Source organism: Pogoniulus pusillus, chromosome 31 (assembly GCF_015220805.1).
Source record: "Pogoniulus pusillus isolate bPogPus1 chromosome 31, bPogPus1.pri, whole genome shotgun sequence".
NCBI lineage: Eukaryota > Metazoa > Chordata > Aves > Piciformes > Lybiidae > Pogoniulus > Pogoniulus pusillus.
In genome coordinates, this window is record NC_087294.1 from 13,943,532 (window position 1) to 13,968,018 (window position 24,487).

The 24,487-nt window shown below is 49.2% G+C and overlaps 2 long non-coding RNA genes across 2 annotated transcripts in view; one reads left to right on the plus strand and one right to left on the minus strand.

The window, feature by feature from the left end:
* The window catches only part of LOC135189205 (uncharacterized), a 53,107-nt gene extending 43,582 nt beyond the window's left edge, over positions 1-9,525 (plus strand). The window contains exons 2-3 of the long non-coding RNA XR_010307966.1: positions 7,833-8,055; positions 9,192-9,525. This is a non-coding gene — a long non-coding RNA (uncharacterized LOC135189205). The remainder of the gene's footprint in view (positions 1-7,832; positions 8,056-9,191) is intronic.
* LOC135189204 (uncharacterized) overlaps positions 1-24,487 on the minus strand; it is an 84,632-nt gene that overhangs the window by 29,538 nt on the left and 30,607 nt on the right. Inside the window, exon 2 of the long non-coding RNA XR_010307965.1 lies at positions 6,961-7,199. This is a non-coding gene — a long non-coding RNA (uncharacterized LOC135189204). The remainder of the gene's footprint in view (positions 1-6,960; positions 7,200-24,487) is intronic.

Sequence of the window (24,487 nt, forward strand, 5' to 3'; positions counted from 1 at the left end):
GTGGGGCCAACCCAAAACTTCGGGTCACAAGCCCACGTCCTGTAGAAATTTGGATCTGAATGGCATGGCTCAGGATGTTCTCTTCACTCAAAGAGTGGGGATTGTCTGGCAGTGAGGTTGCAGACCCCTCTGAGGGACACGCTCTGGTCCGATCCCTTGCATAATACGGTGGAGATCCTCTGTCTGATTCACTTGAATTAAGGGCTGGGCAGCTTTCATCAGTGCAAGACTGGAGTGAAAATCTAACGAGTGGAGTGGCCCCTGTTGTTTGTTCACATGGTGATTTTGCATTCTGCATGCTTTATTTCTGTAGCACCACTCCTGCTTTAATTTGGTGCTGTCATGCCCCAAAGCCGGCAGCGGCAAAGTCTTCCACCAGGAGCCCAGGGGAACAGGGTGTTAATAAGTGCTGGCTTTGGCACCTGAGGATCCATGGGAGTTCCTGGGGATTATATCAACCAAACAAGATAACTGTTGGCTTTTCTTTTTCTGTTAACATCATTGTTAGGGAAGGACTGAAAATCAATGATATCTTATAGCTCTGTCTTCATGCTTCCAGGTCAGCAACGTCCTAAACGTGTGAGATCAGCAGCACACAGCTTCTCATATCAGTGTTCCATGGTTCAGCCCTTAAAAAAAAGTGAGGATTGAACAAAAATAAATGCTCAGCTCTGCTGCCAAGGTAGACTGTGATATGTCTGAGAGGTCTAGAGCACAACAAAGACATCCTGAATCAGAAGCTGCACGGCCAAATGCGTCCACTTGCCCCTGTAACTTATAATGCAGACTTGCTCCCTGTTTAAATTTCTTGCTTCACAATCTCCTAACACCAGGAAAGAGCTGAATTCACCTCCAGCTGAGCAGAAATGCTCTTTTTATCCTGTAGCATCTACTTCTCTGGACACCTTCCAGCACCTCAACATCTCTCTTGAATTGAGGAGCCCAGAGCTGGACGCAGCACTCAAGCTGTGCAGTACAGGGGCAGAAGAACCTCCCTTGTCCTGCTGGCCACACTGTTCCTGATCCAACCCAGGATGCCATTGGCTCTCTTGGCCACCTGGGCACTGCTGCCTCATCTTCAGCCTACTCTCTACCAGCACCCCCAGGTCTCTCTCTGCCTGGCTGCTCTCAGCCACTCTTCCTCCAGCCTGTAGTGCTGCTTGGGGTTGGTGTGGTCAAAGTGCAGAACCCTGCCCTTGGCCTTGTTCAATCTCATCCCATTGGCCTCTGCCCAAAGGATTGTTTCAGTTGAGCCTTGCTTTGGACACACTGAAAGTATTTGCATTAAACTTCACAAAACCTTTAATTATTATTTCTCAGCTCATTCAGCTTGCCAGAAGCACAGAAGAAGCTCTAAGAAGGCCATGCTAGACTTAAAAGTGATCGTTTTTAAATGGCATCTGTGTTACACAGTGAAAAAGCAGCCAAAAAAAAGTTGCCTTAGAGCAGCCTTAAAGACCCAGGGTCTTTTATTCGTCACAAAGCAGTGTTTTCCATTAAGCAGTAAGCAAATCAGGGGCACAGAAGGAAGAGCAGGTAACAGTTGATGCAACCTGAGGCAGAGCAATTCCTGCCCTGTCCATAAACCCAAGCAGTGTTATCTTGAAAGACCATTACAGGCTTTAGTCAACCATAGGCACAGAGAGATGTTAGCTACCTGCAGCACAAAAAGCCTTGTGGCACTTGTTAATGGCAACTGTGTGAATGCTGGCAGCAGCCCAGAGCTCAAAACAACCTTCAGGAGGTAGCTGAGAGAAGAAATCTGAGCTGGTGATCAGACAGGAATATTTCCTTCAGTTGTGTGAAACTCCTGGAGAAGATTTACATAATTAATCTTCAGCAACAAAACATTTGTAGTGCAGTTGAATAATCTGGGTGATAGGCAGGTCCTGTTAATTACCAGCTTTGCTTCCTGGCCTTCACAGCCATTGTTTCCAAGCTCTCAGTTTGCAAGTTAATAGCTTGAGTAGCACAGTAAGTTTGCACATGATTAATGCCTGAGTGCTTGGCATTAGCTGAGGGTCTGCCCAAGCCCTGGTCCTGCCACGGGCTGCATGTGTGACTGGGTGGGGGGGAGGAAGAGGTTTTGGGGACAGTTCTGCATTGCTGATGTCCTAGTTGCAGATAGCCAAGCAATTGGTATCTGATAACTCCAGCTGCAGGCTCAGTCACAGCATCACAGTACCACAGCACCACAGAATCACAGAATCAGAGTTGTCAGGGCTGGAAGGGACCTCAAAGATCAGCTAATTCCAACCCCTTCCCTGCCATGGGCAGGGACACCTCATACTAGATGAGGTTTCTCAAAGCCACATCCAGCCTGGCCTTAAAAGCATCCAGGGATGAGGCTTTCACTGCCTCCCGGGGTAACCTGTGCTAATCTCTCACCACCTTCATGCTGAAGAACTTCTTCCTAATGCCTAATCTAAATCTCCCCTCCTCTAACTTGAATCCATCCTCCCCAGTCCTATCACTACCTGACATCCTAAAAAGTCCCTCAGCAGCTTTCTTGCAGACCCCTTCAGATATTGCAAGGCCACAAGAAGGTCTCCTTGGAGCCCTCTCTTCTCCAGACTGAACAATCCCAGCTCTCTCAGCCTGTCCTCATAGGAGGGGTGCTCCAGTCTTATCCCTTGTCTCCCTCCTACAAACATCAGCTAATTGTGGGGCTCTGTTTTAAAGCACACAGTGTAGAGCTGTGTACTTTCTGTGTTTTCATTGATTTTTTTGTTGCTGTTTCTTGGTTGATTTGTTGCCTTTTTAAAGCAAATATCTGAAATATCTTCTTAGTGTCACCTCAGAGTCTGCTGAAGAGGTGCTAACTTCTTTTAAGAGAAGGAAAGGGGCTCTTGGTCATCATGAACCTCAGAGATCACCTACTGCAAGCTTCTTGCCATGGGTAGGGATGCTTCTAAGCTAGACTCAGCTGCTCATGGCTTCATCCAACTTGGCCTTGAACACCCTCAGGGAGGAGACATCCACAACTCTCCTGGGCAACCTGTTCCAGAGGCTCACCACCCTCATACTGAAGAACTTCTTCCTAAGATCAAGTCTAAACCCACTCTCCCTCAGCTATAAACCATTCCCCCTCATCCTGTTCTTAAACCCCCTCATGAAAAGTCCCTCTGCAGCCTTCCTGTAGGATCCCTTCAGGTATTGGAAGGCAGCTCTCAGGTCCCCTCCTGTCTTCTCTTCTTTAGGCTGATCAACTCCATCTCCCTCAGCCTGTCCCCATAGCAGAGGGGTTCCAGCCCTTGGATCATCTTTGTGGCCCTTCTCTGGACTCCCTCCAACAACTCTGCTGGCTGAGGCACTTAGTGCCATGGTCTAGGTGACTGGCTAGGGCTGGGTGCTAAGTTGGACTGGATGAGCTTGGAGGTCTCTTCCAACCTGGTTGATTCTGTGATTGAAGAGCAACAGCAAGGTATTGTTTGGGGGAGATGCTGTTTGAAACTCCAAGGGATGTCAGGGAGGAAAGAAAAGGGACTTGTCTGAGATTCAAAGGGGGCAGCAGAGACTGGGATCAACGGGCAAGCAGGAGACAGAAATCACCTTTTGAGTGCTGAGAAGAAAATGACAGCACAGGGATGAGCAAGGTCTTTACATGAAAGGGAAAGGGCAGCCAGTGGAGAGATTCACCATGAGAGCTGACATGGGCAGGCAGACAGGCTGAGGGAATGTTCTTTGCAGCAGTGCAGTGGCAAGGCAAGCACAAGGCAAGACTCTGTTAGCTCTAAAAGAGAGCTGCAAGAATTGAGACCTAAGATAATGAGCTCTTGGTTGGGAGTTTTGTTTGTGAAACTGGATAAGCAGGACTTGCTCCATTTAATGCTCTTTTACTAACTAGGGGAGACTTTAAGCTAGAAGCTGGACATGAGGAGCCAAATAGAAGCTCATACCCAGACTGAGAGCTTGATGCAAGGTAGCAGCATTGTCAAGAAAGAATGAGCAGGAAAGGCTGAGCAGAGCAGGAAGGGTTCTGCTGCAGCCTGGTGTAACTCATTGACATCTCCTAATGAATTGTTAACCCAATAGATATTTTAGTTTGGGCAGGAAAAGAACTTTCCTGTACAGAGAGCAGAACCATTAGTAGAGGAAAGAGGCAGCCAGTGACTGGCACTTGCAGAGTAGAACATCCCAAATTAGAAGATTGCAGGAACCAGAAGGCCAGATCCATGGAAGCAAAGGAAAGGAGCAGAACTGGTTATGATGCAGGTGGCTGGAGAGCTGAGAGGGCTGGGGCTGCCCTGGGGCAGAGATGAGGCAGCAGGACCTGATGTCAAAGAGGCAGGATGGAACTTGGGATGATTTCACAGGATGTCAACTGCTGCTTTTGAGAAAGGACTGCCAAAAAAAGAATCAAGGTGAAGTACATAGCATGGCAGGTCAGAAGATAAGGAGCCAGACAGGGAAATGGCACTTCAATTTACTTATCTTATCTTAAAAGCTATTAGAGAGAAGAATATACTTGCTCTTTAACTCCTAGCCTGGTGTGCTTCACTTCCTAGGTGTGTGCATGTGCTTTAACTGGAAACAATCAATGTCTAAGAAGAGTAGGAGATAAAACCTGTTTATAGGTGTGCCCTCTCCCATCAGACTGTACAACCAGGGCATGCAAGGGGAAAAAATGGGGGGTGACTGGCTGCAAGTCAAAGCCTGTTTGGTCTCACAGAATCAGAGAATGTCAGGGGCTGGAAGGGACCTCCAAAGCTCAGCCAGTCCAACCCCCCTGCCACAGCAGCAGCACCTAGAGCAGAGCACACAGGAACACATCCAGGCAGCTCTTGGAATATCTCCAGAGGGAGACTCCACAACTCCCCTGGGCAGCCTCTTCCAGGCTTCTGTCACCCTGATAGGGAAAATATTTCTCCTCCTGTTTCCATGGAACTTCCTCTGCCTCAGCTCCCACCCATTGCCTCTTGTCCTGGCACTGGGCATCACCCAGCAGAGCCTGGTTCCAGCCTCTTGACACTCACCTTTACATCTTCATAACCATTCATGAGGTCTCCCCTCAGCCTCCTCTTCTCCAAGCTAAAGAGACCAACTCTCCTTACCTGAATAGTCCTGGGGGGTGCATACTGTAGACATGCTTGTGTGTCTGTACCCTGTGCTATCCTGGCATCTCTGCATCAGCTCAAAGTTGGAAGAATGGATTTTCACTCTGGTATCCTGGCATCAGGCTGAGTATTGTATAATTCTCTTGGGAATCATTTTTATTGCAGTCATTTGAGATTCTGGTGTCTGAAGAGGATGGGGGGGGGGGGAGGGAGGGAAGAGTGGGGGAAAAAGAAATCAAATAGAGATCTTGATAAATAGAATTTCAGATCTTGCATAATATCATTCAATGGCAACAGCAGGTGTTTGACAGCACTGTGAACTTCCTCAGAATGGGATCCTGCCAACATGGCTGTGATTCAGTGCAATGATTCAACGACTGCAGGACGGTATCCTGCCAACCAGCCTTCCAGCAGCAAACTGTTCACCCCACTGCACACACTGCCAGTCCATTAGCATTTCAGATTGGCTCTATCTGCAGGTCTGTGGAAGGCATGCATCCCTTTCAGGCAATCATAGAAGGAGGGAGGATCACAAAACAACCTTTTGGCCAAGGGAACAGAAAGTGAAATGATCAGCTGCAAAGTTTGCCAAGACCTCCAAGCTCCTCCAGTCCAACCTAGCACCCAGCCCTGGCCAAGCAACCAGACCATGGCACTAAGTGCCTCATCCAGCCTTTGCTTCAACACCTCCAGGGACAGCGACTCCACCACCTCCCTGGGCAGCCCATTCCAATGCCAATCACTCTCTCTGACAACAACTTCCTCCTAACATCCAGCCTAGACCTGCCCTGGCACAGCTTGAGGCTGTGTCCCCTTATTCTGCTGCTGGTTGCATGGGAGAAGAGACCAACCCCACCTGGCTACAGCCTCCCTTCAGGTAGTTGTAGACAGCAATGAGCTCTGCTCTGAGCCTCCTCTTCTGCAGGCTGCACACCCCCAGCTCCCTCAGCCTCTCCTCATAGGCTCCAGACCCCTCACCAGCTTCATCACCCTTTTCTGGACATGTTCCAGTACCTCAACATGTCTCTTGAATGGAGGAGCCCAGAACTGGACACAGCACTCGAGGGGTGGCCTGAGCAGTGCTGAGCACAGGGGCAGAAGAACCTCCCTTGTCCTGCTGGCCACACTGCTCCTGAGCCAGGCCAGGATGCCATTGGCTGTCCTGGCCACCTGGGTATAGCTGGATATAGGAAGCACTTCCTCACAGAAAGGATTTTTAGACACTGGAATGGACTTCCCAGGGCAGTGGTGGAGTCATCAGCCCTGGAGGTGTGTAAGAAAAGCCTGCATGTAGCACTTGGTGGCATGGTTTAGTTAATGCCATGGTATTAGGTTATAGGCTGGAGTTGATGAGCTCAGAAGTCTTTTCCACCCTCAATCATAGATTATCATTATCATAGAATCAACCAGGTTGGAAGAGACCTCCAAGATCCTGCCTTGCCCTGGATGAGCATCTATGCCCTCCCCAGCACCCTCCTCAGAGCCTGCACGCTGAGCCTCCTGCACTACTGCAGCATAGACACGCAGGTGTAAGCCCGGAGTAGGGAGGTTCCCAACTGCCTGGCTCCTGGAGACACTTGGCACGGTAATAGAGGAGGACAAGCCTGACACACACATCACCCTCTAGCTGTGCAGCCCACTAGGCAGTGGCTGAGCTAGGTGAGATGAAATGTCCTTCAAGTGAGCATGTGGTTAGGGCAGAAACACGTCGGGAGCAAGCACCATTTAGCACAGCTCTCCCCTGGCTCCGTTTTCCCATTGTGCAGCAGAAGGAAAACAGAGACTAGAGCAGAGAAGCAATTCACAGCACTGCCACTGCAATCTTTGTTACAGCACAATGTTCTCAGCCTTGCCTGGCTCTTTCAGACCTGCTGCAATATGAATAATGATATACTCCACTTACAGAGACTTTGTTAAACGCTTTGCCTTTGTCGTAGGTGCTGCGTAGCCTTCTCGGATCAAAAGGAGCTCTTTGAGAGGTGATTAGAGCAGGAGGGAAGGGTTTAGTGGTCTAAGAGCCACATTTGCAATAATTAGGCTCCCTGGAGTGGTAGGTTCAAATCTTAGCAGGGTTGGCTCTGCCCTTCATCCTTCTAAAGTAGATTAAATGGGTTCTCTGTAGCGGGGTCCTTTGGATGAGACCTGAAAAAGCCAGACAGGAACATTGAGTTTCTTCCTTTTACCACAAGGTTGAGTGTTACAAATGCATATAGCAGAGACCCTCTGGGGCATTTCCCACAGCCCTAGCTGTTTGCCTGTGCTCTGCTTGCCAAAACCTGGTTTCACCATTGCTGTGACTCTGTAGTTCTTGACCTTGCTTCCCAGAGGGGCTGGTTGGTGATGGAACTCATTTAAGTGAGAGCTGCAGTTTACAGTGAAGAAATGAAGTTTGAATTCAACCTACTGCTATACACAAGCACCAGCCTCTAGGTTTCAGGTTACTCTCAACACTAAGTACTTTCTACTACATATTGATGCTCCCTCATTTCAAGGTAACTTATCAGTCATGAGTCAGACCAGAGCATGGGCTTATGCAGTGCTATAGGGTAAAACCTTTCCTAGGATCACAGAATCAGTCAGGGTTGGAAGGGCCCACAAGGATCATCTAGTTCCAATCCCCCTGCCATGCCCAGGGACACCCTACCCTAGATCAGCCTGGCCACAGCCTTATCCAGCCTGGCCTTAAACACCTCCAGGGATGGGGCCTAAGATGATCATAGTTCCACAAGGGAGGAAGGGAGGGATGACTTTTCCTCATCTCTTTGGTCTGTTTAGGAAGCCAAACTCATTGCACTGAGGAGCAGTTCAAGAGGAATACTCAGAGCAAGCCTTGGAAGCTCCATTCAAAGTAAAGGAAAAGAAGCTGAAGAAAAGAACATTTCAACCTTGCACCCTAAGGCTCTCATTGGCATGCACAAAATGACTCAACCAAAGATGACTGTGAGAAGAGGAAATGCTGCAAAGTTCCTCTTGGAGGAAGCAGAGGCAGGAGGTGCAGGTAAGGAGCTGGGACAGGGAGCAGGCAGGTGGGCAGAGATGCAGGGAAACTTTCAGGACAAAACACAGAGCCACAGGTAACTGAGGGAAGATAATTATCATAGAATAATAGAATGGCTGAGGTTGGAAGGGACCTCAGAGATCTGCAAGCTTCTTGCCGTGGGTAGGGATGCTTCTAAGCTAGACTCAGCTGCTCATGGCTTCATCCAACTTGGCCTTGAACACCCTCAGGGAGGAGACATCCACAACCCTCCTGGGCAGCCTGTTCCAGAGGCTCACCACCCTCATACTGAAGAACTTCTTCCTAAGATCAAGTCTAAACTCTCTCTCCCTCAGCTATAAACCATTCCCCCTCATCCTGTTCTTAAACACCCTCATGAAAAGTCCCTCTGCAGCTTTCCTGTAGGATCCCTTCTGATATTGGAAGGCAGCTCTCAGGTCCCCTCCAGAGTCTTCTCTTCTCTAGGCTGATCAACTCCATCTCCCTCAGCCTGTCCCCATAGCAGAGGGGTTCCAGCCCTTGGATCATCTTTGTGGCCCTTCTCTGGACTCCCTCCAACAACTCTGTTGGCTGAGGCAACCAAGTTGGAAGAAACCTCCAAGCTCATCCAGTCCAACCTAGCACCCAACCCTATCCAATCATAGAATCAACCAGGCTGGAAGAGACCTCCAAGCTCATCCAGCCCAATCTAGCACCCAACCCTATCCAATCATAGAATCAACCAGGCTGGAAGAGACCTCCAAGCTCATCCAGCCCAATCTAGCACCCAGCCCTAGCCAATCATAGAATCAACCAGGTTGGAAGAGACCTCCAAGCTCATCCAGCCTAACCTATCACCCAGCCCTATTCAATCACAGAATCATAGAATCCACCAGGTTGGAAGAGACCTCCAAGCTCTTCCAGCCAAACCTATCACCCAGCCCTATCCCATCAGCTAGTCCATGTCACTAAGTGCCTGTCCTCCCCACGCAGCCAGCCCTGGGGAGGAAGGAGGAGGGAGATGTGAGCGCGAGCGGAGAGCAGCGGAGCACAGCTCGCTAATTGCAGCTTGGTGCGATCGCTTCCACAGCCATTATCATAACTGTGTACATTTCCAGCCCAATTCCTCTATCTTTTCCGGCCTCCTGTCTTTGCAGCTGCCTCCTCTTCTCTCCTTCCTGATGCCTGCAAATCTCTGCTTATCGCTGCTCTTCACGCTGCGTTTCGTCTGCCTCTTTGTGTTCCTCCCTGTGACCGGCTCCTTGGCTGCATCTGGCGGTTTGCTGTTTCCTGGATGTTGTGACAGACTTCAGCGTGAACTACTTTGCTTGGGTTAGCATCTGTGACCTTTTGCCCTGTTTTGTTTTTCTGGCTGATTTGATTTTACACGTGTTTACACCCAGGGCCAGTTTTGCAAGCTCAAGTGGTCAATGTGGCTGTGCAATTGCTGTGTGAGGCACTAAGAATTAAGACAATTACTTATTTATCAAACCTCTCCTCTCTTTTTGTGTGTGTGTGTGCATGAACATATCCATCCACCCCATGAATTTTTCATGCTAGCTCATCTTTTCAAACAACAATCCCTCCTCCTCTTCCTCCTCCTGGGAAGGATTTGAAGTCTTCAGGGAATTCCCCCCCAAATTCTCCTGATTTTTTTCCTTCCCTTTAATTGAACCCCGCTGTGTAAGAAGAGCTCTGTCTACAATATTGATTGTGGAAAAAAAAAACCCATCCAGACCTGTCAGTCTCCCTTTTCCCAAGGCAAAACTCTCCTATTGTCCCTCGCTGCCAGCATATAATTGCCACAAAGACAGACTTCAAACAGTTACACTTCTTGCAGGCTGGGCAGAGAGTGGCTGGAGAGCAGCCCTCAGGAGGGGGACTTGGGGGTGATGCTGGACAAGAAGCTCAGCATGAGCCAGCAGTGTGCACTTGCAGCCCAGAGAGCAACCAGAGCCTGGGCTGCAGCAGGTGAAGTGTGGGAAGCAGGGTGAGGGAGATGATTGTCCCCCTCTGCTCTGCTCTGCTCTGGTTAGACCCCACCTGGAGTACTGCATCCAGTTCTGGAGCCCCTGTTACAAGAAAGATGTGGAGATGCTGGAGAGTGTCCAGAGCAGGGCCAGGAGGATGCTCAGAGGCTGCAGCAGCTCTGCTGTGAGCACAGAGTGAAAGAGTTGGGGCTGCTCAGTCTGGAGAAGAGAAGGCTCCCAGGTGACCTTCTTGTGGTTTTCCAGTGTGTGAAGTGGGCTACAAAAACGCTGGGGAGGGACTTTTTAGGCTCTCAGGGAGTGCCAGGACTTGGGGCAATGGAGCAGAGCTGGAGGTGGGGAGAGTGAGGCTGGAGGTGAGGAGGAAGTTGTTGAGCAGGAGAGTGGTGAGAGGCTGCAATGGGTTGCCCAGGGAGGTGGTTGAGGCCCCATGGCTGGAGGTGTTTGAGGCCAGGATGGCTGAGGCTGTGTGCAGCCTGCTCTAGGGTAGGGTGTCCCTGGGCATGGCAGGGAGTTGGAACTGTCTGCTCCTTGTGCTCCCTTCCAACCCTGACTGATTCTGTGATTCTAACATCCAATCTGACTCTATCCATTTCTATTTTTGCTCCATTCCCCCCAACACCCTAAAAAGTGCCTCTCCAGCTTTCCTGTAGACCTTCTGACCTCACTAAGGGGTTGGGGGCAAAGGAAGCAGATGTGTGAGTCCCTTCCAACCCTGACTGATGCTATGGTTGTACGATCCTCTGATTCTTCCCACCGTGTGGGGACTGTGTGTAGTGCTCCACTTTACATTCACATTTAACAGGTTTCAAGCTTCAGTGAGAAACCAGCCAGTGTGGCTTTCCCCCCCCTTCTTTGTGACAAGTGTTTGACAGCTTTTGAAAGGGGTGTAAAATGGAAAATTGCCCTTCAGAGGAAACATTCCTTTCCCTTCATAATGCAGCCTGAGATGTGGTGTGAATGGAATAACACACTTATGGCATTCTGGGGCCTGGAAAATAAAGTGCATTGCCTGCCTCTATTCCACTTGATTTGATAATCCAGTACCAGTTAGGGCCCTAACAAATTAAATTGTTTGGAAATTTGGTTGGCTGCCTAAATTCTGTGCAAAGTTGGGCTGGTTAATCATAGAATCATAGAATCAACCAGGTTGGCAGAGAGCTCCAAGCTCATCCAGCCCAACCTAGCACCCAGCCCTGGCCAATCAACCAGACCATGGCACTAAGTGCCTCACCCAGTCTTTGCTTCAACACCTTCAGGCACAGTGACTCCACCACCTCCCTGGGCAGCCCATTCCAATGCCAATCACTCTCTCTGACAACAACTTCCTCCTAACATCCAGCCTAGACCTGCCCTGGCACAGCTTGAGACTCTGTCCCCTTGCTCTTCTCTCTTCCAGTGCTTTATCTCCAGGATAAATAATTCAACCTAATAAACCCTGTGATCTGTAAGGTTCATTGTCACCTGCAGTAATGCCCAGCTCGAGCAAATGCCTCTCTTTCACAGACTCCTGTAGCATCACCACAGCTCACCAGGCAGGTTCCCTGCTTTGCCAGAAGCTCTAATGGTTGCAGATGCTACTTCTGCTTCTGAACAGGCAAAGGTCACAGGATGTTAGAGGTTGGAAGGGACCTCCAGAGATCATCCAGTCCAACACCCCTGCCAAAGCAGGATCCCCTAGGGTACCTCACACAGGAACACATCCAAGTGGGTTTGGAAAGTCTGCTGAGAAGGAGGCTCTGCCTCTCTGGGCAGCCTGCTCCAGGACTCACTAAAGAAGCTTCTCCTCATGTTGAGCTGAAACATTTTCTGTTCCAGTTTGTAGCTGTTGCTCCTTGGCTTATTGCTGCTGACCACTGAAAAGAGCTTGGTCTCAGCTACTTGACACCCCCCCCTCAGACATTTGAACTACAGGAAGAATTAGGGTCAGCAGCACCAAGCATTTCATGTGCTGGTTCCCTTTTCCCCCAAGTGATTATCTGGTTGATATCCAAGAAAGCCTTTGGGCAATATGGACTAGAATGGAATATAATTTAAAAAAATTAAAAATGAAAAGAAGTGGCATGAAAAAAAGAAAAAAAGAAAGAAAAGAAAAGAAAAGAAGAGAAAAGAAAAGAAAAGAAAAGAAAAGAAAAGAAAAGAAAAGAAAAGAAAAGAAAAGAAAAGAAAAGAAAAGAAAAGAAAAGAAAAGAAAAGAAAAAAAGAAAAGAAAAGAAAAGAAAAGAAAAGAAAAGAAAAGAAAAGAAAAGAAAAGAAAAGAAAAGAAAAGAAAAGAAAAGAAAAGAAAAGAGAAATGGAAATGAAAGAAAAGGAAAGAGGAAAGAAAAGAAAAGGAAAGAGAAAAGAAAAGAAAAGGAAAGGAAAGAGGAAAGGAAAGGAAAGGAAAGGAAAGGAAAGGAAAGGAAAGGAAAGGAAAGGAAAGGAAAGGAAAGGAAAGGAAAGGAAAGGAAAGGAAAGGAAAGGAAAGGAAAGGAAAGGAAAGGAAAGGAAAGGAAAGGAAAGGAAAGGAAAGGAAAGGAAAGGAAAGGAAAGGAAAGGAAAGGAAAGGAAAGGAAAGGAAAGGAAAGGAAAGGAAAGGAAAGGAAAGGAAAGGAAAGGAAAGGAAAGGAAAGGAAAGGAAAGGAGAAGAGAAGAGAAGAAGAGAAGAAGAGAAGAAGAGAAGAAGAGAAGAAGAGAAGAGGAAAGGAGGGGAGGAGATTCAAGGAGATTCAAGGAGAGGAGAAGAGAAGAGAAGAGAAGAGAAGAGAAGAGAAGAGAAGAGAAGAGAAGAGAAGAGAAGAGAAGAGAAGAGAAGAGAAGAGAAGAGAAGAGAAGAGAAGAGAAGAGAAGAGAAGAGAAGAGAAGAGAAAAGAGAAGAGAAAAGAGAAGAGAAGAGAAGAGAAGAGAAGAGAAGAGAAGAGAAGAGAAGAGAAGAGAAGAGAAGAGAAGAGAAGAGAAGAGAAGAGAAGAGAAGAGAAGATAATGAAGCTTCACAAATCTATTACCTGGGGAATTTTATCCATAGGAGATGTGTTCAGCTCTGCAGTGGGATGAATAGGTTCTTATTAATTATTAAATTGCTCAGATGGTCTCCTCCTCCCCAAACCTGACATTTATTGAAAAGAAGAAAAAAAAGTAATTGAAAAGGATTTGGCCAGTTCTGCTCTCTGGGCTCGAGTGGAACAGACATCCCCACCAGCCTGCTCCCTCTGTCTCCCTGCGTTCAGGCCAATACACAGTTTATTGGGTATCAATAAAACATAAGAACTCCTCCTGGTCCAACAATAGCACCTCTTTGCAACCTCCAGCCTGCTTAACTCCCCAGAAGAGCGTGCTAATGAGGGTGCTGGGTGGTGTTTTAGAGAGAGGTTGGTGTGGTGTGCAGGGCTGATGGCTGCATCCCTTGGATCAAACGCTGTGCTGGCATGACTCATACCTTTTACTAATTCATAAGAGCAGTCTTCCTTGAAATCCCAGTGTAAATACTGTCATCCTGTTCTCTGTGAGCCTTGAAGTCAACAAAAGTAATGGGCACTCTGTGTGGAATAACGACTCATGGAATCATGCAATCAGGCAGGGTTGGGAGGGAGCACAAGGAGCAGACAGTGCCAACCCCCCTGCCATGCCCAGGGACACCCTACCCTAGAGCACAGCCTCGTCCAGCCTGGCCTGAAACACCTCCAGGGATGGGGCCTCAACCACCTCCCTGGGCAACCCATTCCAGCCTCTCACCACTCTCCTGCTCAACAACTTCCTCCTCACGGCCAGGCTGAACCTACCCATCTCCAGCTTTGCTCCATTCCTCCTAATCCTGGCACTCCCTGGCATTCTGAAAAGTGCTGTCAATAGTTTTCTGTGCTCCAGTCCCTTCAGCATCCTCGTAGCCCTGTGTTGGACTCTCTCCAGCAGATCCCTGTCCCTCCTGAACTGAGTAGCTTCAAACTGAATGCAATATTCCAGGTGAGGTCTCACTAGGGCAGAGTAGAGGGGGAGGAGAACCTCCCTGGATCTGCTGGCTGCACTCAGTGCAACCCAGGACCAAATTAGCCTTCTTGCCCCACCAGGGCACACTGCTGTGCCATGCAGAACTTGCTGCCCACCAGCACTCTCAGCTCCTTCTCCACAGGGCTGCTTTCCAGCAGATCTCCTCTCAGCCTGTACTGGTGCAGTTTATTGTTCCTTCTCATGTGTAGGACTCTACACTTATCCTTGTTGAACCTCATTAGGTTCCTCTCTGCACAGCTCTCAGCCTGTGCCAGTCTTGCTTGATGGCCTCACAGCCTTCATGTGTCTCAGCCAAGCCTCCCAGTTTGGTATCATCAGCAAATCACTCATTCCCAGGTGCAGGAATTATGCTATCTGCTTGTAAACAAAATCTCCTTTTAAGCTTCCAATTGTTGTGGAGCATTTCTATTTTTATGCCCCCCCCCCAAAAAAAAAAAGGAGTCAATATAATTTCTGTCCTCTGCTATTGGGTAGCTCAGGGCCCTAAACCAACATAGTTGGGAAAGGCAAAATGTAAAAGAACAAAATCTGGGGGGGGGGGGGGGTGGAGGCACAAAGCAGCCTCAGACCTCCTCTGGATAATCATTGGCAGCTCTGCTGGGCTTGCTCTGCTTCTAAGAACTGGCTGTGTGCTGGAGGACACAGGAACTAACTGGCTCTGACAGGCTAACTGTCCCAGCAGGTGCTTGGCAATTTAAGGCAGAAGCTCTATGATTCTGCTAATGTCACTGGGCTGAATTGTTCCCTTCTCACTGTGCCTGTGCTGCCTTGCTCGGTGCTAAATCACAGCTGCTCGGGGGCAGCTGGCTGCACTCTGTTGACAGAGGAAAGTATTTCTTGTCTGTATAGAGAATGCTTTGCACCAGAGAGTGCAACAAGTATATTCCCTTATAGAAGGCCCACCCAATGCAAAGGTATTGTCATGACCAAAACCACAGTCAGATCATAGAATCATAGAATCAACCAGGTTGGAAGAGACCTCCAAGCTCTGCCAGCCCAACCTAGCACCCAGCCCTTGCCAATCAACCAGACCATGGCACTAAGTGCCTCAGCCAGGCTTTGCTTCAACACCTCCAGGGACAGCAACTCCACCACCTCCCTGGGCAGCCCATTCCAATGCCAATCACTCTCTCTGACAACAACTTCCTCCTAACATCCAGCCTAGACCTGCCCTGGCACAACTTGAGGCTGTGTCCCCTTGTTCTGTTCCTGGGTGCCTGGCAGAGCCCAACCCCACCTGGCTACAGCCTCCCTGCAGGCAGCTGCAGACAGCAATGAGCTCTGCCCTGAGCCTCCTCTGCTGCAGGCTGCACACCCCCAGCTCCCTCAGCCTCTCCTCACAGGGCTGTGCTCCAGACCCCTCCCCAGCCTTGCTGCCCTTCTCTGGACACCTTCCAGCACCTCAACATCTTTCTTAAACTGAGGGGCACAGAACTGGACACAGCACTCATGGTGTGGCCTGAGCAGTGTTGAGCACAGGGGCAGATTCTAGGGCTCTGTGATTCTATGTTTCTATGATTCAGTGTTTCTGTGATTCTGTGTTTCTGTGATTCTGTGATTCTATGACTCTGTGATTCTATGATTCTATGACTGTGATTCTATGTTTCCATGATTCTGTGATTCTGTTTCTATGGTTCTATGTTTCTGTGGTTCTCTGATTTTGTGTTTCTCTGATTCTGTGAGTCTCTGATTCTATGACCAGCTCGAGAAGATATGTTGGCTGCAGGATGCAGCATGTGCCAAAGAGCAGGGTGCCTCTGTGAGAAGTGGCAAAGTGAGTCTGCACTGGAATTAGGAGAAAGACACTGTGTGCAGGCAGCAGGGCTGGTGCCCATACTGTGATGCAAGGACTTGCTTGGGGCTTGCTTTAGAAAGCATCCATTCCCAAAGAAAGCAATCAGGCTTTTATGCTCTGACTGACCGAAGCCTTGATGCCATTCCACAGCATGAGAGCAGCATCCTTCCTCAGAAAGACATCAGCAGTCCCAAGTGGCTATTTCTGCTTTTGTAGTGAGAGAGAAAATAGTAAGAGAGGGAAGGAGAAAATGAAGTGCCTCTGACAAGAAAACAATGTGCCAGAAGCACATCCTTTAAACACAGGAAGGCAAGAGGGCAGAACTCCATCCATTCCCCAACTTTTTTTTGCTGCTTTCTTTCTTTCTTTTTTTTTTTTTAAACACATCTCATATTTTACCTTAGATTGATTTCTTCCCCCCCCCCCCTTGAAACATTGTGCTTTAGCATAAGAAGCCATAGAACTGCAGAGGTTAGAGATGCAGGAAGCCTATTAGATCATCTGCTCCGCTGCTCTCCGCCGGCGGAGAATTGCTCCCTGCGGTCCATTTTCCAGTCTTTTGTCCAGACGTCTTGTAGCAATCCTGAGTGACCAAGCTTCCATTAGGTCCCCCTGCAGCACTTCTGCTGCTGGAACCATCTTGAAAGACTTTCCTGCGAGGCAGCTGGTGGTTTCATGTTGCTAATTTCACCCCATTTGGCACTCCTGCGTCTATCTCGCAGCCTAAATTGTTTTCTCCCCTTTGGCGTTTTGTATCCTCTGACTTGGTGCCTGCTTAGCCCAGAGTCATGGCATAAAACAAGGCTGGCAGGACCTTTGCTGATCACACACCCAGGGGATTGAAGGTCTACTCTGCAAGAACAGCCTGTCTAGATTCCTGATAATTTTCATTGTTTGCCACCCTCCTTCTTCCAATTTATCCACGCACAGCAACTCCTCCAACTGACTGAGTGTATTATTCCAGCTGTATTTGCATTAAAATGCTGTAGAAAATAGATCTCTATTGCCTTTGATTCAAATATCAAGGGTACTGCACCCTAAAATTGCATCAGCATTTTCACAGCCAAACCATAATATGCACTTATGCTCAATTGGCCACCCACGCTCCTCGCAAAGTGGTTCAGTGTTCCCACGAGCAGTGTGCCATGCACTACAAGTGGCTTGCAGGATTTTGCCTCAGGCTTGTTTTCTGGCTTAGAAGTGGGAATCCATCTTGTTATTTCCTCTAGTAACATCCCTGCTCTCGGCAGGTTGCTTTGTGTTGTTTCCATGTCCTGACTTACCTTTCACTTCCTCCCAAACCAGGGTCACCTGCGAGAGCCCTTTGTGTGCAGCTTGCATGCTCTTTGCTCTGCTCTGCTGAGGCCTCACCTGCAGTGCTGCATCCAGCTCTGCAGCCCTCACTATAAGAAGGACATCATAGAATCATAGAATCAAGCAGGTTGGAAGAGACCTCCAAGCTCAGCCAGCCCAACCTAGCACCCAGCCCTGTCCAGTCATAGAATCATCCAGGTTGGAAGAGAGCTCCAAGCTCAGCCAGCCCAACCTAGCACCCAGCCCTGGCCAAGCAACCAGACCATGGCACTAAGTGCCTCATCCAGGCTTTGCTTCAACACCTCCAGGGATGGCAACAACACTACCACCCAGGGCAGCCCATTCCAATGCCAGTCACTCTCTCTGCCAACAACTTCCTCTTAACATCCAGCCTAGACCTGCCCTGGCACAGCTTGAGACTGTGTCCTCTAATGAAGGACATGGAGCTGCTGGAGCAGGTCTACAGGAGTGCCATGAAAATGCTCAGGGGGTTGGAGCAGTTCTGCTACAAAGCCAGGATGAGAGAGCTGGGGGTGTGCAGCCTGCAGAAGAGGAGGCTCTGGGCAGAGCTAACAGCAGCCTGCCAGTGCCTGAAGGGGCTGCAAGAAGGCTGCAGAGAGACTGTTTGCAAAGGGCTGCAGGGACAGGATGAGGGCAATGGCTTCAAACTAGAGCAGAGCAGATTGAGATTGGCTGTTAGGAACAGGTTCTGCACCAGGAGTGTGGTGGAACACTGGAAGAGACTGTTTGGGGAGGTGGTTGTGGCCCCATCCCTGGAGATATTCAAGGTGAGGCTGTAGAGGGCTGTGGGCAGCTTGATCTAGCTGAGGATGTCCCTGCTGACTGCAGGGGAGTTGGAGTAGATGACCTTTGGAGGCCTTTTCCAGCCCAGCCCATTCTGTGATTCTACAGATGATTAATAAGGACACTAAATCACAATACTGACACCAACAGCATTTTCTCTCCTGGATTACTCTGCCTTGTGCTTTCTCCCTTCTTCGTGCATCTTCCACTTTCCAGTTGAGATTCTCCTTTCTCCTGGCTCCATGATGCTGCCCTATTTTTCATGTTACCTATTATGTTTGGGTTGTTGTTTTTTTTTTCCAGAGGATTTTGTGGTTGTTGTAGCCTTCCATGTTTTCTGGGCTTATTTACAACTGTATCTTAGTAAGATAGGATTAGAGGCAATCTTCTGGATCACTGAATCCCAATCTCTATTATTTCACACAGCTGTACCATGAAATTTGCTTTAAAATATTAATTGAGCTCCACTTTGATTAAATGGTGAAATCAATTAAGATTTGCAATCCTGCTTTTCCCTACGCTCTTGAGCTATCCTATTTGGATGGTTAACAACTATTTGGTTGATTCCCAGTCTCAATTTACTCCTGGTCAGTTTCTAACACTTGCCCAAGTGCCAACACAGATCTTGAGCTTCATTTTCTCTTTTTGCTCTCTACTGCTTCCTCTTTGCCTGATTCAGCATATTTATGGATGGCAAATCAGGTCCTGGCTCAGCATTTGCTCTGGCAGCTTACACATGCCAAATTCTTCCATAAGGTGGCTGTTAAAGGGCAGTGCTTAAACAGTTGGGTTAACTTTGAGCAAGCTGTCTGAGGCATGGGATGTTTCATGGGCTGATTTATGCCATTTCATAGAATCATAGAATCAGGCAGGCTTGGAAGGGACCACAAGGAGCAGCCAGTTCCAACCCCCCTGCCATGCCCAGGGACACCCTACCCTAGAGCAGGCTGTTCACAGCCTCAGCCAGCCTGGCCTGAAACACCTCCAGCCATGGGGCCTCAACCACCTCCCTGGGCAACCCATTCCAGCCTCTCACCACTCTCCTGCTCAACAACTTCCTCCTCATATCCAGGCTGAATCTCCCCACCTCCAGCTTTGCTCCATCCCCCCCAGTCCTGTCACTACCTGATAGCAGAGCTGCTGCAGCCCTCTCAGCATCTTGGTGGCCTCCTCTGCACTGGCTCCAACACTTCCATGTCCTGCTTGTGCTGGGGGCTGCAGAACTGCCCCCAGGACTGCAGGTGGGATCTGAGCAGAGCAGAGTCAAGGGGCAGAATCCCCTCCCTTGCCCTGCTGCCCACCCTGCTCTTGCTGCAGCCCAGCACAGGGCTGTGTCTGGGCTGCATTCACCCTGCAGGCTCCTGTTGATCTTTTCATCAGCCCAGACCATTTTTGCAAGCCTTTTAGCAGGGCTGGGCAGGAAAACATTAGTGGCACTCTTTTCTATCACCTAAGCTTGCTAGTTTGGCCACACTGCAGCCTAAACAGCAAAATGAGCTCTGGTCTCAGGATTTTCTTCCCTCTTATTTTTTGGATAAACATCAGGTTTTGCTGTTTTGCAAGCTTTGCCCTGCTTCAAATTCAGTGTTCTACTTTATATTGTGTTCTATTTATGTGATATTGTAACGACACTTCTGAGAAATAAAACCCAAAATGAAGTGCCATTGAGGCAATGTATTTTGAGCAACCTAAAATGAATCTTCAAAACGTTTTCTGGGACAATTTTGAAGCATGTAAGGGTTTCATAGCTAACTCAGTGAAAATCGACAGCAAGAGCTTGAAATGTTACATGAAACAGAGTTTCTATTCCCTGCACAGCTTCAATCTCAACACAAAAATGCTGAACAGGTCACCACAATCCTCCATGACCACTCCTGGTGTGGTTTCTCACTGATGACTTGAAGAACTGGAGAGTAACTTTGCTGTCTGGCCAGCAGGTAGAGGGAGGTGGTTCTGGTGGAATCTGGAACACAAACTCCATGAGGAGAGGCTGAGGGAGCTGGGGGTGTGCAGCCTGCAGAAGAGGAGGCTCAGGGCAGAGCTCATTGCTGCCTGCAACTACCTAAAGGGAGGTTGTAGCCAGGTGGGGTTGGGTTCTTCTGCCATGCAACCATCCTTGTGGCCCTTCTCTGGACACCTTCCAGCACCTCCAGATCTTTCCTGTAATAGAGTCTCCAGAACTGGATGCAGTACTCCAGGTGGGGTCTCACCAGTGTGGAGCAGAGGGAGAGGATCACTTCCCTCACCCTGCTGCCCACACTTGGTGCATGCTGCCAGCCCTACAAAATACTGCCTAGCAGAAGTGACCATGCCCAGCAATGACCACAACCTGACCCAGCAGTGCCAGCCCATCTCCCTCAGTCTCTCCTCATAGGAGAGCAGCTCCAGCCCTCTGATCAGCCTCGTGGCTCTTCTCTGTTTCCTCTTCTGCCCTTTCACTTCTTTGTGCTGCAGCCCCATGGCAGCAGGGAGCATCTGTGTGTTGTTTGCATATTGTCTGCCCTAATGGTTTCTGAGCTCAGCTGGGCCCATGGACTTCAAACCACCTCCTAAAATCCTTCCATTTTTGCCTCTTGATAACTAAGGAAAAAGATCAGGGAGAAAGAATTGGCTGGAATCTGAGCTTTGCCTTTCCCCTCTCCGCCCTGCTGGATAGACATCCCTCTTGGACTGAGGCAGGCTCTGAGTAATGGGGACCATAGTTCAGATGATTTGCAAATGTCTTGCAGTGCCAAGCTGGACTGAGATCTCAAGTTTCTCTTCTTGTTCTTCCACTCACCCAGTGGTGCTGTGCCTGCAGACTGGCATCAGCTCCTAAGCCCATTTTGTATCACCAGGAGCAGCCCACGCAGACCTGGGCTGAGCAGCCACCCCCAGCTCCAGAACAAGGTCTTTGACCCTTGCCTGACTCATCTCACAGCACAAAGACATGCCAGCCTGCCAGGGTCATTTTCTGCACTGCTACTTGGCTGTGATCTATTTCCTGGTTTATGCATCCACCTCCTGCTCCTGCTGCCTGGCCCAAGAGATGCCAAGTCCATCACTTGGTGCAGGGTCCCTGGAACTCGGGCATCATGTGTAGGATATTAGGCAGAGATTTTGATTAGATTAGAGATCAGGATCTATTTGTGATCATCTCTATAATCATTCTCACCAAATCATCTTACTGCCTGCAGTGGCCACATCTCTGCAGTGAAGTGCAGGAAGGAGAGAGAGGCACAACTCAGGCAACAGAGTGACCTCAGAGATGGCTTTGGCCCAAGGGACTTATGCAAACAGCATTTGTAGTGTCGCAAACTTGTGTTTTCCCTTTCTCTTTCAGAGAGGAAAAGAGCAACAACAGTTGATGCTGCAAGCCTGCAACAAGGAGGAGTGGAAACTTTATTGTCTTTAACAATATTAATCTGAGGCTGTTAGACCTGTGGACCATTTTTGCAATCGAGAGCTTATGAAATGCATTGCAGTGGGCTGAATGTTCACCGCATGGCAAAAGGGTTTTAGGTTGGAAGGGACCTCTAAGATCATCTAATTCCAACCCCCTGCCATAGGCAGGGACACCTCCCACTAGAACAGGTCACTAAGGGCCTCATCCAACCTGGCCTTGAACAGCTCCAGGGAGGTTGTGGAGCACAGAAGCACAGAATGGGATTTTTGATCCCATTCTGTGCTCCACAACCTCCCTGGGCAACCTGTGCCAGTGTCTCACCACCCTCACTGCAAACAACTGCTTCCTAACAGCCAGTTTACATCTCCCCTCTGCCACTTCAAACCCATTCCTCCTCATGCTGTCATGACAAGACCTTGTCAATAGTCCCTCCCCAGCCTTCCTGTAGGCCCTCTTCAGATACTGAAGGCCACTCCAAGGTCTTCTCAAAGCCTTCTTTTCTGCAGGCTGAGGAATCCCAACTCTGTCCTCATAGCAGAGCTGCTCCAGCCCTCTGAGCATCAAACACAGGAAAAAGCCTGCTAAAATCAATGAGATTTCCCTCTACATTCATTTTATAGGCTTGGTTAGTGCTGGAAGAGCTACTGTTAATAGTGCTGGTAGCTGGGTGAAGGCAGAGTGCCTGTATGATTGAGAGAGTCTGGGACTCAGCAGCCTGCCTGGGCTCCTGTGGCTACACAGCTTCCAAGGCTGTGCACACTGAGATACTGGAAGGTGTCCAGAGAAGGGCAACAAAGCTGGGGAGAGGCCTGGAGCAGAGCCCTGTGAGGAGAGGCTGAGGGAGCTGGGGGTGTGCAGCCTGCAGCAGAGGAGGCTCAGGGCAGAGCTCATTGCTGTCTGCAGCTACCTGAAGGGAGGCTGTAGCCAGGTGGGGTTGGGCTCTGCTGCCAAGCAACCAGCAACAGAACAAGGGGACACAGTCTCAAGTTGTGGCAGGGCAGGTCTAGGCTGGATGTTAGGAGGAAGTTGTTGTCAGAGAGAGTGATTGGCATTGGAATGGGCTGCCCAGGGAGGTGGTGGAGTCACTGTCCCTGGAGGTGTTGAAGCAAAGCCTGGATGAGGCACTTAGTGCCATGGTCTGGTTGCTTGGCCAGGGCTGGGTGCTAGGTTGGGCTGGCTGAGCTTGGAGCTCTCTTCCAACCTGCTTGATTCTATGTCTCTATGATTCTATGTGCTCGAGCTTTGGAGCACAGCACAGCAGCCCTGCACCCAGACCTGCTGCTTCACAGTAAAATCCTTGTCCTGGCTTTCCAGACACAAACTGCTGTCCCTGATCTGCAGCACAAGGCTGGGCCTGACCACACAAAACTAGAAATGCTCAAACAATTTCTTCTGTGCTTGCTTCACCTGTGCCATTAAGTGGAAATCACTGCTGTGCTATTTGTATGGGCTGCTCCAAAAGCCAACCAGAGCATCGACTCACTCTATTGGCAGGACAGAAGCAGGCTCCTTATAAACCAAGCTAGCTAACAGCCTATTGCCCCCCTCAAGGGCCAACATTTGTCTGATCCAACAATACAAAATTAAGGAACAAGAGGTGGTCTCTCATGCAGAAAGCAAATACACTTTAGACAAGTGGTTTTTAGACCCAGGCACATGTAGCTGACACGCTCGTTTTCTTTCAGCGGTTGTGTTTGTGGATCTCTCCTCTATGGCCTCTCTGTGTGCATTGGAATCAATGCCTTCTTATCACCATTGCCATGGTTACCTTATCATCATGCAGTAGGCACGTGTTGCTAGAACACTGCTGCAGCTGCCTTACCAGAATTCCCTAAAGCAAAATGATCCCAGAACTTGGCCTGTGCACATCCCAAACTATTAAGCACTGATCTCTTCTATGATCTCCTTTCCAGCCAAGGCAAAGTTGTTTGATTATCTGTGGTGACAGAAAGCTGTTTGCCTCTTCTGGGCAGCAAGAATGTTACTCCCTGCAACCTCATAGAATATAACAATTGCTTCATAGAATCAACCAGGTTGGAAGAGAGCTCCAAGCTCAGCCAGCCCAACCTAGCACCCAGCCCTAGCCAGTCAACCAGACCATGGCACTAAGTGCCCCAGCCAGGCTTGGCTTCAACACCTCCAGGGATAGCAACTCCACCACCTCCCTGGGCAGCCCATTCCAATGCCAATCACTCTCTCTGCCAACAACTTCCTCCTAACATCCAGCCTAGACCTCCCCTGGCACAACTTGAGACTGTGTCCCCATCTTCTGTTGCTGCTTGCCTGGCAGCAGAGCCCAACCCCACCTGGCTACAGCCTCCCTGCAGGCAGCTGCAGGCAGCAATGAGCTGTGCCCTGAGCCTCCTCTGCTGCAGGCTGCACACCCCCAGGTCCCTCAGCCTCTCCTCATAGGGTTTGTGTTCCAGGCCCCTCCCCAGCCTTGCTGACCTTCTCCAAACACCTTCCAGCACCTCAACATCTCTCTTGAATTGAGGAGCCCAGAACTGGACACAGGACTCGAGGTGTGGCCTGAGCAGTGCTGAGCACAGGGGCAGAAGAACCTCCCTTGTTCTACTGGCCATAAAGAGGATATTAGATCTATCCTCTTCACTCCAAGCAATTTCTTCCATCAAATACAACCCCCTCCTCCTACTTAACTAAGCCTCTCAGCAATCCAATTTGCCTTTATTTGCATTACTACTAAAAATGTGAGTGGTGATATCTGCAGTGGAGCTGAGGCTACTGTCACATAGATAATTGTTAAAATAGCACAGGGAATATCTCTCAGAGCAAAATATGACTCTGGGATGAGGAAGTCTTTGCTGGGAGTATGAGGCTACAGGGTTCCTGTGAAGGGAAGACCTTATTGTTGCCTGGCAATGCTTCAAGGGGGCCTGTAAGAAAGGAGAAGACTTTTTAGCAGGGTCTGTTGCAGCAGGGCAAGGAGCAATGGCTTTAAATGAGAAGAGGGTAGCATCAGACTAGCTATGAGGAAGAACACTGGAACAGGTTGCCCAGAGAGGCTGTAGATGCCCCATTCCTGCAGCTGGTCAAAGCCAGGTTGGATGGGGCTCTGAGCAACCTGACCTAGTTGAAAATCACAGCATCACGGAACTGTAGAGGTTGGAAGGACCTCCAGAGATCATCCAGTCCAACCTCCCTTGCCAAAGCAGCATCACTCAG